This window comes from Leiobunum rupestre, chromosome 5 (genome assembly GCF_980474605.1).
Source record: "Leiobunum rupestre chromosome 5, qqLeiRupe1.1.hap1, whole genome shotgun sequence".
Taxonomy (NCBI): domain Eukaryota; kingdom Metazoa; phylum Arthropoda; class Arachnida; order Opiliones; family Sclerosomatidae; genus Leiobunum; species Leiobunum rupestre.
The window spans coordinates 23,345,539-23,356,874 of record NC_143388.1 but is presented as its reverse complement, the minus strand read 5'-3'; the positions used below and the strand labels follow the sequence as shown (position 1 = coordinate 23,356,874).

The 11,336-nt window shown below is 37.6% G+C and overlaps 2 long non-coding RNA genes across 2 annotated transcripts; one reads left to right on the top strand and one right to left on the bottom strand.

The window, feature by feature from the left end:
* The first annotated feature begins 3,071 nt into the window (after positions 1-3,071).
* Positions 3,072-3,670, top strand: LOC149943849 (uncharacterized). Its single transcript, XR_016480989.1, has 3 exons — positions 3,072-3,217; positions 3,281-3,479; positions 3,542-3,670. It is a non-coding gene; the product is annotated as an uncharacterized LOC149943849 (long non-coding RNA).
* Positions 3,671-8,359: 4,689 nt separating this feature from the next.
* Positions 8,360-9,540, bottom strand: LOC149943848 (uncharacterized). Its single transcript, XR_016480972.1, has 3 exons — positions 9,453-9,540; positions 8,851-9,383; positions 8,360-8,787 (listed from the first exon to the last, which is right to left on the bottom strand). It is a non-coding gene; the product is annotated as an uncharacterized LOC149943848 (long non-coding RNA).
* Between the last annotated feature and the right edge of the window lie 1,796 nt (positions 9,541-11,336).

Sequence of the window (11,336 nt, the reverse complement as noted above, 5' to 3'; positions counted from 1 at the left end):
TTCAAATAGTCTCTCTGTCAAATGCTGACCATTATTTCCTTCAATAACGGTTGATTTTAATTAATAATTACTATATCAATTGTAAAATAAACAAAAAAGCTCGTAGCTATAGCTATTATTTCAGTTAAACTTGCAAATTGTTAGGCCTTAACATCGTAGATTTACCAATTAGTCCCGATCTCTGCTCTTAGATGGCGCCACGCTCTCCACGATTTAAGTGAGCGTTATTCTAGTTACGGTTTATTTCTTTTCAAAAGCCGTGTTATTATTTTTAAATTGTCGCATTTTAGTTTCTATCTTATATCTACTTTATTTAGGAACTAAATTAACCAAATTATCGAAAGTAAAAGTTTAATACTCACGTATTTTATAGAGAACTATTTTTCATCGTGGCGGAGTACAACCGATACCTTTTTGTCCCTGTAAAAAGGCGAGGGGGAAGTCATTTCCGAAGCCCAAAAATATTACCCCTCAAATAAGACGTCGTGCGGTTGGACCCAAGTGCCAGACTTTCTCCCCTATTTACTTTTGATGAACTTCAGTCCTATGGACGTTTTACCATTGCTAAAGTATCGTCCTATAACTTTTCTTTTTTCGTTTATCCTGGTGTAGCCCCAAAATACTAAGGCCCTGCGATATCCGTCGAAACACATTTGATTGACTCATTGAGTTGGGAACATTAATCTAGAGGTTTAAACAGAACGTCGGATTTCAGTATTTCGCGAAACAAGTTTTTAAAAAATAAGAATACTGCCATCTGCTCCCAAATGACAAGAAAACTTTATCATTCTACCCGTGGCGCCGTCTATCTCTCAATGGTTCGTTCAAATAAGACGCGTTTTCCGGCAAAAATATATATATATTTTTAAAATGATGGATGGCGCCACGGGTCTTATGATAACGTTTTCTCGTCATTTTAGAGGAGACGACACATTCGTATTTTTCAAAAACTTGTTTCGCGGGGAGCAGATTTGATTGGATCTCTAGATTAATATTCCCAACTCAATGGATTGACTGGTTCAGTGTTTAATCAATTGAAGGCCGTCGCGTATTTAGCATTATTTGATGGATTGTTGCAGAGTTACCCGATGTACGATCCAGATCGTATTTGTACGATAATTGAACCCGCGGTAAGATAATACGACCCGAAGGCTGGTCCTCGTACGGTAAAAATACAATCTTACAAAAAAATAAGATCCAAAGTACAATCCGGGTTCAATTATCGTACAAATATGATCCGGATCGTACATCTGGCAACCCTGAACACGTGGCCCGCGATACAAAAGTCAAACGAAACAGCCGGGCGACCAGGTCTAGTACTCTCTTCACTACAACAATCTTCGAAAATTCTAGAAGGTAGTTTACTTTAGACCAATCAGAAAACGACTAGTTAAATCACGTTCTCCGAAATTGCCAATTCCGTATTAACCCAGTAGGCCAGAGCAGCTCTCTTCAAGGGTGACACGGCCAACTGTGATCACGCGCTGTTCGCGCTTAAGCTATAACGCAAACAGCACGTAATCAAAGTTGGTCGTGTTGGTGAGAAAGAAAAGGTTACGGTTACGGCACGTGTTGCTCTGCGCCGCAGCGCTCCCCAGTGGCCAAGGGAAATATAATCGTGCAAAAACGGACACATAACCGTCTCTTAAGCCGGGAGTAGTGGCGTACTCCTGTAATCCCAAGCGTCTGGGAGGCAGAGTTTGTGGATGGCTGTTAGAGGACGACCACCGATCCCCCAACGGGTGGTCGGAATACTTCCGCCACGGGTGTCCCACCCCTGTCCCCAAGTATCCCCCCATTGGCGTGGCCTTTACACGTGTCTCACCCCTGATTAATCGCATAGCGGTTAGTGGACTGTATCAGAGAGTGTAAAGATTATGAGAGGCGTCTCTTCCTATTCCCGTAACGTTAAAATTTCGTACAAGATTTTGAGAGCGCGCGCCCATAGGAGAGGTTACGATACTATCCGACACACGATGTCGCTACTGGATTTTTTTTTAATTTTGTAAACATCCGGAAAGTATTTTTCATCAGTCATGACTGTTAAACATAGTTGAATTATGCTAATTTTAATTTAAAATTAATAAAATTCAATTCCATGAAAAATAAAGAAACGTAAGTACAAGAAAGCGGACTATTTATAATATTTTTATTAATTTGTTTGATTAACCAAGGAAATTCATTGGAAATTTTATGAAATGGCCGAGGCTTAAAGGGGAACGGCCAAGCTTTTCCAAATATGGCCTTATTTCCGTATCAAAAGATTAACAAGACGTTCAATATACTAACACGTACCCTTTTTTGTCTTGAAAAAATATCTTTTGTCCCAAAAGGTTGAAACGAAAAATAACGCCAGGTGTTTGGGTTTGAATTTTCGCCGCCATCTTAGGGGCTGCCGCCAGCGCCCCTAACCCCGCATGAGCGATTTGCGAACTAACCTAACTTTTAAAATCGCGCAATTTAGGCTTAGGTCTCTTATAACTGGAACGCGCGTCGCGTGCAAAAAATTTTTTGCGTCTTCAGCAGCGCGCGCTTTTACGTTGTTTTTCTGTCTCACCGACTTTTCACCAGGTGTCGCGGCGGACGCGCGCTTTTCGATTTCCCGAAATTTCTTTATTTTATTAAAAATTAACCACTCAATATTTTTTTGACGCGGTTTTCGCCATAAATTTTAGTTTTTAATGGGCTATAGGGCTATCTAACTGGTTAAACCTTGACCGTTCCCCTTTAACGAGAACAGAGCGGTATAAATTAAAATAATACGAGGAAACATTGAAGTTGGTAAAATGAGATTAATGTTGTATTTTTAACAGTTTCCTATCTATCTTTTCTGGGTTTTCATGTATTCATGGTTGATATCTTGTTTTTTAAGCGAACTATGTATGCAGATTTCTATGAAAAAAGATATCATGTTTTGGTATGCAGTTGCACATGGAGAATCTTCATTAGCTTTAAAACATTTCTTGTCAATTCTTTGAATGATGAATCTCTCCAAACGTCCTTTAATATTTGTCATGTGCGATAAAAGCTTAAAACTGGTGTCAAATACTTCATTTTTCTCCATTACAAATTTGAAGAAACTATCAGTTGGTACGATGAGGCTGCCGAAAGAAGAATTCTTTGCTGTTTTGAAAGCTTTAAAGTAAAAGAGCAGATTTGTTGGGTCAACAATTGGATTGTCTTTTTTGAGTTGACTTATGCAAGAAGAGCATTGAAGGTTTGAGTAGCAGCGGTGAATTAGATATCCTGAAATGTAACTAAGAACATTTTGTTTTAGCAGGTTTGGACTTTCAATAGAATTACAAAATTCTAAGTCTTCATCGGAACATTGCCCCTGGCTTTGCGAGACTACAAGATTTTCAAAATTGGAGAAATCTTCATCCGGTTCTGGAGCTGCAGTTTTAAAAGTGTCAATGTTTAAAATCATCAATGCAATTAGAATCCGGTGGTTTCAAGAGATTATTCACAGAGGTAGCCCGGTATGCAGCTCGAAATTGTTGTGGATTCGGATGATCACGGTTGCGTCCTTTCTGTCTTATAGATCCAAGAAAATTATCTACAAAAGCTTGGCTAATCCTGTCCGTTAATAAAAACTTAAAACCAAAATTATCCTTTAGATCTTCCCAGAGGAGTAGCAAGGCTTGAATTGAAATTACCATTTTCTGAAATTTCCAATGGTGAAGAGTCCTTAAAACTGAAAATTGTTGGCACAGCGGATGGTGTGAGCCTATTTTTAGTTCTAATATTCATGAAACTGGCATCAATGAAATGATTCGCGCAAATTCTATGGTTAACGTGTAAATATTCCGTAGTTTTATTTGTAAGCCCATCATTATTTACATTTTTCAGCCACAAAATAGAACTAAAATTTATATTAAGTTAATATGCCAATAAGCCTATCTAATGAAAATGCGAATTTACCAGTCTTTTTCCTTTGGAAACTTAAAAAAATATAAACAAGGATTTCTTGTTTTCGATATTTTACAATTTAAAACGGAACAATATACCCCAGACATACTAAATTATTTAAAAACCTTGTAAAACTAGCATTAAAAATCTGGAAAGTTTTTGCGTCTCTTTTAAACCTAACATCGAAACGCACGCGCTGTGAGAACGGCGCCACTGGTGGCGCCATCGCTCTTACGGTAGTAGTGGACATTATTGGGAAAAAAAAGTTAGTACGCTTTTTTGAAAGAGACGCCTCTCATAATCTTTACACTCTCTGACTGTATTGTCCCATCTACTAAAAATGAAATGGTCTCATATCGGGCTCGTTACAAATATATTATATTGGACTCAGCTCAGGCTCGCATCAGTTTACTTCATTTTAACGGTCTCATCTCGAGCACACAAAAATACGCTATATTATAAAGGTCTCATCTCGGGCTCAAATTAAATGATCACAACGTTTTAGTCTCTTCTCGGACTCGTATCATTCTCATAATAAAGCCTGGGCTCAGTCCCAAATCGAGCTCGGGCTCTTAGTGTGAGACGAGCCCGTTCAGCTATGATCAGGATTTGGTGCAATATTTTAGATCCTATCTTTTGGTAGTTGAGCAATCAATTTAGTTTGGGTCAAGTATTCATTGGGGGGCGCTAAGAATTCCCTGGTTCATCCCCTCCCCTGCACGGGCCTGCCAGTATGGTGGTGCCAAGTCTATAATTAGTTTAGCTGATAAGGGGGTTAAAACAAATAAACAAGCTCGCCAGTCCTCTTCCCGAAGGAAGGTTTTGTTTGAAAATGAGGGGGGAAATGTGACGTGGCCCGACGCTAGTGCCATCTCTGTCCAAAAATATTTATTTTCAAGGTTTTCCGTTAAAGTGCGATCTTCGAAAGTTCGTCTGCTATAACAAATACAAAGGCTTAGAACTCTTTTAAATGTGAATTTTGGCTTAATTTCAAATTAGACCTTCAACGTTAACCAAAATATGGATATTACCAAAAGTGGATATTATTGCATGGGGAAAAGGGGGAGGGGTGCCTTACTGGGGCATTTTAGGTAACGAGAGAGTGGATTCGCTGGCCAAGGGCGCATTAATTAATCAGGTTATCCATTCTATTAAACCCGATAAGGGCAGTATTAAAAATATTTATATGTATCGCCATTACTGGTGCTATGAGAACTGCTCCCAGCGCTTCCCTTCAAATTATTTTAAATATTCGAACGCTTCATCTTTTTGTAGAGGCTGTTGTGGGTGGATATACGTCCAATCTTAATGGTTGGTGGTCGCCTATTAACTTGGATAGTAGTCACAGTCTATCAGCACAAAATTGGTCGGTAAATGGTCATAGTCGGCAGCCGACAAAATGCCTACGCTTCCTAAAGTCATTCATGGCTGACTGTTTAGTCTCAACGTCTGGTGTGGAATATTTAGCAACCATTTAATTTCTAACACCAAGACTAACTGGTGAGTCGCACTTAACCTCTATCCAAGACATTTTACCAGAGCTACTTGAAGACCTACCGGCGTACCGCTAACAGTAAGACAAAGAATGTGATTACGCACCTCCTCATTTTAGCCTTCGGGATAGAGCTCATCTTGATGCCGAGTTTCCTCAAAGGTGGATAGGTCGAGGCGGAACTGTTGCTTGACCAGCCAGATCTCCTGATTTTAACCCATGTTATTTCTATCTTTGGGGCCGTATCAAGGACTTGGTATACAAGACTGAAGTTCGACACGTTGAAGACCTACGCGTAACTGACGCCTGCGACACAATCCGAAACACGCGATAAATCTTTCGTCATGTTCGAGTATCTTTCCAAAGACGCGTCGAAGCTTGCCTACACGCCAATGGGGGCCATTTCTAACAACTTTTGTAAATACAATGATCAATGTAATGTGTATGAGAAACCATAAAACAAAGAATTGAATTTTTATCTGTTTCTTTTTAATTTAAATAACCTCGTCATTATTTTAAATCGTGACGATAGCATACTTCTAGATGCGAACGCTTAATAAGCTTTTGCTAGTAGAAATTTTTATTCACTTATCTCATAAGACATTTTTACTCCTTGTTACTCAAAGAACACTAATTCCTACCCATACCCAACTTTTAATTCTTGGGACATCTTGAAAAATTGGTACACAAGACGGAAGTCCGCAACATTGACAACCTACGACAGCATGGGTGGATATCATGGTGGGCTACTTACTAATCTCTATAGTTTGTGTTTTCACGGTCGGGTGTCACCCCCAAATCACGCCCAAACGGGTGCCACCCGGGGCGGGCCGCCCCCCCCCCCTAGCGACGCCACTGCGACAGCGTATTATTGATCGCTGTGAAACTATTCGCAGTTCGGTCTGTACAGTCTTGAGAGTAACTCTCGACCATCAGACCACCGCTACATTAGCCAGAGTAGACTTGAGAATCATAGTATAGAGCCAATCATGGACACTGTAGCTTCCACCATACAAAATCACCTGCCGCCGCCACTGTCTCTCTGTAAAGGGGGGGAGGTTCAAGAATTTTGAAAGTTTCGGGCTATCAAGGCCATATAATTCGTCACGTGGTCGACAAAACGTTCCGTTTGAAATGGGGGTTTACATTCTTCCGAATGACCTTGACGGCCCTGTGAATCGAGTACGGCCGACTATTTCAGCTAATACGAAGTAGGACGCAAACGGACAGTGAGGGGGTACCTCTTTTAGGCTGCTTTTCCCGTCCGGTTAGAGATACAGTGTCCATGAGCCAATGGTCAACTCTTGGGATAAGACCTCACGCTTTGCCTACAGTGCTCCTAAGCCTCCAAAATAACATTTTAGTCTTTTTTCCACTTTATTCAAGATGAGGCTTCCCCGTAAGTTTACTATCTAAAGTCACTCCGAGGTATTTAGCTAGACCCAAAAATATAATATCATTAAACAAGTTTTTTACGAGTAAAAGGGACATGTACATGTAGTCTTGTTCGGATTAACCGTGAACTTGACTTCTTTGCTTCAGCATTCCAATTATGTTTTCATAACTTAAAATAAGTTTTGAAATTGTTATAAAAATCCTTTTTGAGTAAAATTTATTACTATTTATTAGCTTTAACAAAGTTGAAAAACGAAAACATTTAACGATTATGAAATAAATTTTAAAATAAAGTTACATTTTAAAATGTAAAATAAAATTCTTTATCTTTTCACCTTTTATTAAATTAAATGTTCAAAAAATTCCGTTGCTATGACGACGGGGAAAAAATGTGACGAAGAACAACATACTAATAGTGATTTTTGCTCTAAACCTGATGGTTCTCGAGATAATTTTAGTATGGCATTGAAGATTTGGTTCAAGGTCATACATTTTTCCGAATTTTAAAATCTCCCACCATAATGAGATAGTCTATCAAATTTCGATAATGTAGCACGACTTGTTTTGGAGTTATTAGCGCTTTCATGCAATTTTCCCTTTTACGACCTTTGTGATTTAGGTAAAATGTTTCTCAACTTCTTATTGGTCAAATCCGATCGGGTCCACGGTATTTCGACCTAAAACGTGACGGGGGAAACTTTTATAATTGGAACCAACTTTCTAATATTTACGGTTCTCGAGATGGTTTTTGGATGACCTCGAAGACATAATAATAATAATAATAATAATAATAATTAATTTATTGATGCAAAGAATTTAGATACAAAATTAAGGTTAGGAAAATAATACATCGCCCCTATACGCCACATAAGCCCATTGGCTTGTGCGTGGCAGGGGTCTATCATTAATTCATAAAATTTCCTTTGAGGGAGATCTTACTAAATATAAATTTTGGAAGAGAGCAAATATTATTTTGAATAATAAAAAAAGAATATATATATATATATAACATGGATAGGCTTTACATTACATAAACGATAAAAAGTTATAGTTCAAGGTCATCAAAATTTTCAAAGTAGGCTGCCCCCCAAGGTTCGTAGAGAATAATACCAGAGAGTGTAAAGATTATGAGAGGCGTCTCTCTTTCAAAAAAGCGTACCAACTTTTTTTTTCCCAAAAATGTCCACTACTACCGTAAGAGCGATGGCGCCACCAGTGGCGCCGTTCTCACAGCGCGTGCGTTTCGATGTTAGGTTTAAAAGAGACGCAAAAACTTTCCAGATTTTTAATGCTAGTTTTACAAGGTTTTTAAATAATTTAGTAGGTCTGGGGTATATTCTTTTGTTTTAAATTGTAAAATATCGAAAACAAGAAATCCTTGTTTATCTTTTTTAAAGTTTCCAAAGGAAAAAGACTGGTAAATTCGCATTTTCATTAGATAGGCTTATTGACAAATTAACTTAATATAAAGTTTAGTTCTATTTTGTGGCTGAAAAATGTAAATAATGATGGGCTTACAAATAAAACTACGGGATATTTACACGTTAACCATATAATTTGCGCGAATCATTTCATTGATGCCAGTTTCATGAATATTAGAACTAAAAATAGGCTCACACCATCCGCTGTGCCAACAATTTTCAGTCTTAATGACTCTACACCATTGGAAATTTCAGAAAATGGTAATTTCAATTCAAGCCTTGCTACTCCTCTGGGAAGATCTAAAGATAATTTTGGTTTTAAGTTTTTATTAAAGGACAGGATTAGCCAAGATTTTGTAGATAATTTTCTTGGATAAGACAGAAAGGAGGCAACCGTGAGTCCGTGATCATCCCAATCCACAACAATTTCGAGCTGCATACAGGGCGGCCTCTGTGAATAACCTCTTGAAACCACCGGATTCTAATTTTGAAAATCTTGTAGTCTCGCAAAGCCAGGGGCAATGTTCCGATGAAGACTTAGAATTTTGTAATTCTATTGGAAGTCCAAACCTGCTAAAACAAAATGTTCTTAGTTACATTTCAGGATATCTAATTCACCGCTGCTACTCAAACCTTCAATGCTCTTCTTGCATAAGTCAACTCAAAAAAGACAATCCAATTGTTGACCCAACAAATCTGCTCTTTTACTTTAAAGCTTTCAAAACAGCAAAGAATTCTTCTATCAGCTGCTCAGCAGCCTCATCGTACCAACTGGTAGTTTCTTCAAATTTGTAACGGAGACAAATGAAGTATTTGACACCAGTTTTAAGCTTTTATCGCACATGACAAATATTAAAGGACGTTTGGAGAGATTCATCATTCAAAGAATTGACAAGAAATATTTTAAAGCTAATGAAGATTCTCCATGTGCAACTGCATACCAAAACATGATATCTTTTTTCATAGAATTCTGCATACATAGTTCCCTTAAGAAACAAGATCTCAACCATGAATACATGAAAACCCAGAAAAGATTAGATAGGAAACTGTTAAAAATACAACATTAATCTCATTTTACCAACTTCAATGTTTCCTCGTATTTTTTAATTTATAACGCTCTGTTCTCGTTAAGCCTCGGCCATTTCATAAAATTTCCAATGAATTTCCTTGGTTAATCAAACAAATAATTCTTTAAGTATCAAAATATTATAAATAGTCCGCTTTCTTGTACTTACGTTTCTTTATTTTTCATGAAATTGAATTTTATTAATTTTAAATTAGCATAATTCAACTATGTTTAACAGCCATGACTGATGAAAAACTTTCCGGATGTTTACAAAATTTTAAAATTTTCCAGTAGCGACATCGTGTGTCGGATAGTATCGTAACCTCTCCTATGGGCGCGCGCTCTCAAAATCTTGTACGAAATTTTAACGTTACGGGAATAGGAAGAGACGCCTCTCATAATCTTTACACTCTCTGATAATACACTATTGGGCTGCCCCCTACACACTACTCTATGCGACCTAAAAATTTCAAATTCGTACCTAAAACGGTTTTGGAGATATTCGCCCTGGTCCATATTTTAGTGGTCATCCTGTAATATCAAAAGTGGATATAAAACAGAAAGTCTGGGAGGAAAAGGGTTCGTTAGCTTTCTCAGTGGTTTCCTTCAAAAATGAGGAGCTGTTTCCCCTATACAATGATTGAGCCAATCAGGAACGACTCTGTTACGTTTGGCCTATGTCTCATGACGTCACGGTCAGAGGAAATAGTTCAGATGGGCGATGCTAGCTAACCTAGCGGTAAAACCAAGAAGCATTCCTTTTTAAAATTCCCGAAGACGTTGTCACGTTGGTTAATTTATTCCTTTTTCAAAAATTTTGCCTCTGTTAAGTTCAGCGTGGCTCAAGCTCGTAAGAAATATACACCAGAAGAGTTAGCTTTAAAGCCGAAAAGTAAATTAAGTCAGTGTAATTTACTTATAAAAGATTTGTATTCAATTGGTACTATACAAACCAATGAAGATTTAAACCAAGGCTTAACTAAAATTCCAGTAGATAGGGATGTACAGACAAATTTTAGTATAGTAACATCAACATGGATTAAATAACCTTATAAGGTTATTTAATCAATGATAGTAATAACCAAGGTAATAATGCAGAATCGCAAACTGAGATTTTGGGTTCAATTGTATCTCAAGAAAAGGGGGATGAAATTAATTGTTTTACAACTAATAAACTTAAATGTGAGCCAAATGAAGCTGCTAAGGAGACAAATTGTGATGAAGATTTTACACTGTTGAAGAAATAAAAAGTGGATAACTGCACCCCGATTAAATTACTAACTTCAGTTGATAATGTCCCATGTAGCCTGTCGTGTATAATATTTTATATTGAAACTTTTCTCAATCACCGCTGGGACTTATCGAATTATAGTTTAAAATGTTTCTTTAAATTTTAATCATATTTCACAACTGAAGTAGTTTCTTTAATTGTTTTCCCTGGATTATTTCTACCAGATGAGAGGTGAAACTGATCCGATAACCATTTTTGTAACTGTAGGGAATCATGTGCAATAAATAAACCTCCGTTGTTAATTCCCCTCAAAATTACAGGGATTTTATTGAGGTTTTTTGCCAAGCTATCCAATGTACTACATTGGAGAGTTCATTTGCATATATTGGGTCATAAATTATAACTGGGTCAATTCCTTCTTCATTAAGTACTAAATTGTATACCCAATTATTCCATGTGTACAGAAAGCCACTATCCTCCTCTTTCTTCAGAGTAATGCGAATGTAACAACTCGTGTTGAGAACACATATCTTCTAGTAGTTCTTTTAAAGTTCCATTGTTTTTAAATTCGTTAAACACTTTAAGCCGCACACCCCATTCAAACAAAACAAAAATGTTTTTATCAATTATCTACCTAAGCCTTGCCAAACATGTGAATTTTCACAAAGAGCAGACGCACCAAATCCAGCCCAAAGACTATATAATCAGGTGGATAAGGAACTGAAGAAGAACTATAATATATCAGCCGATTTACGCAGGTACATGCGAGTAAAGCGCCATTTGTAATGCTCCGCCAAAGGGGGTAGGCACAAACTAGGGGCA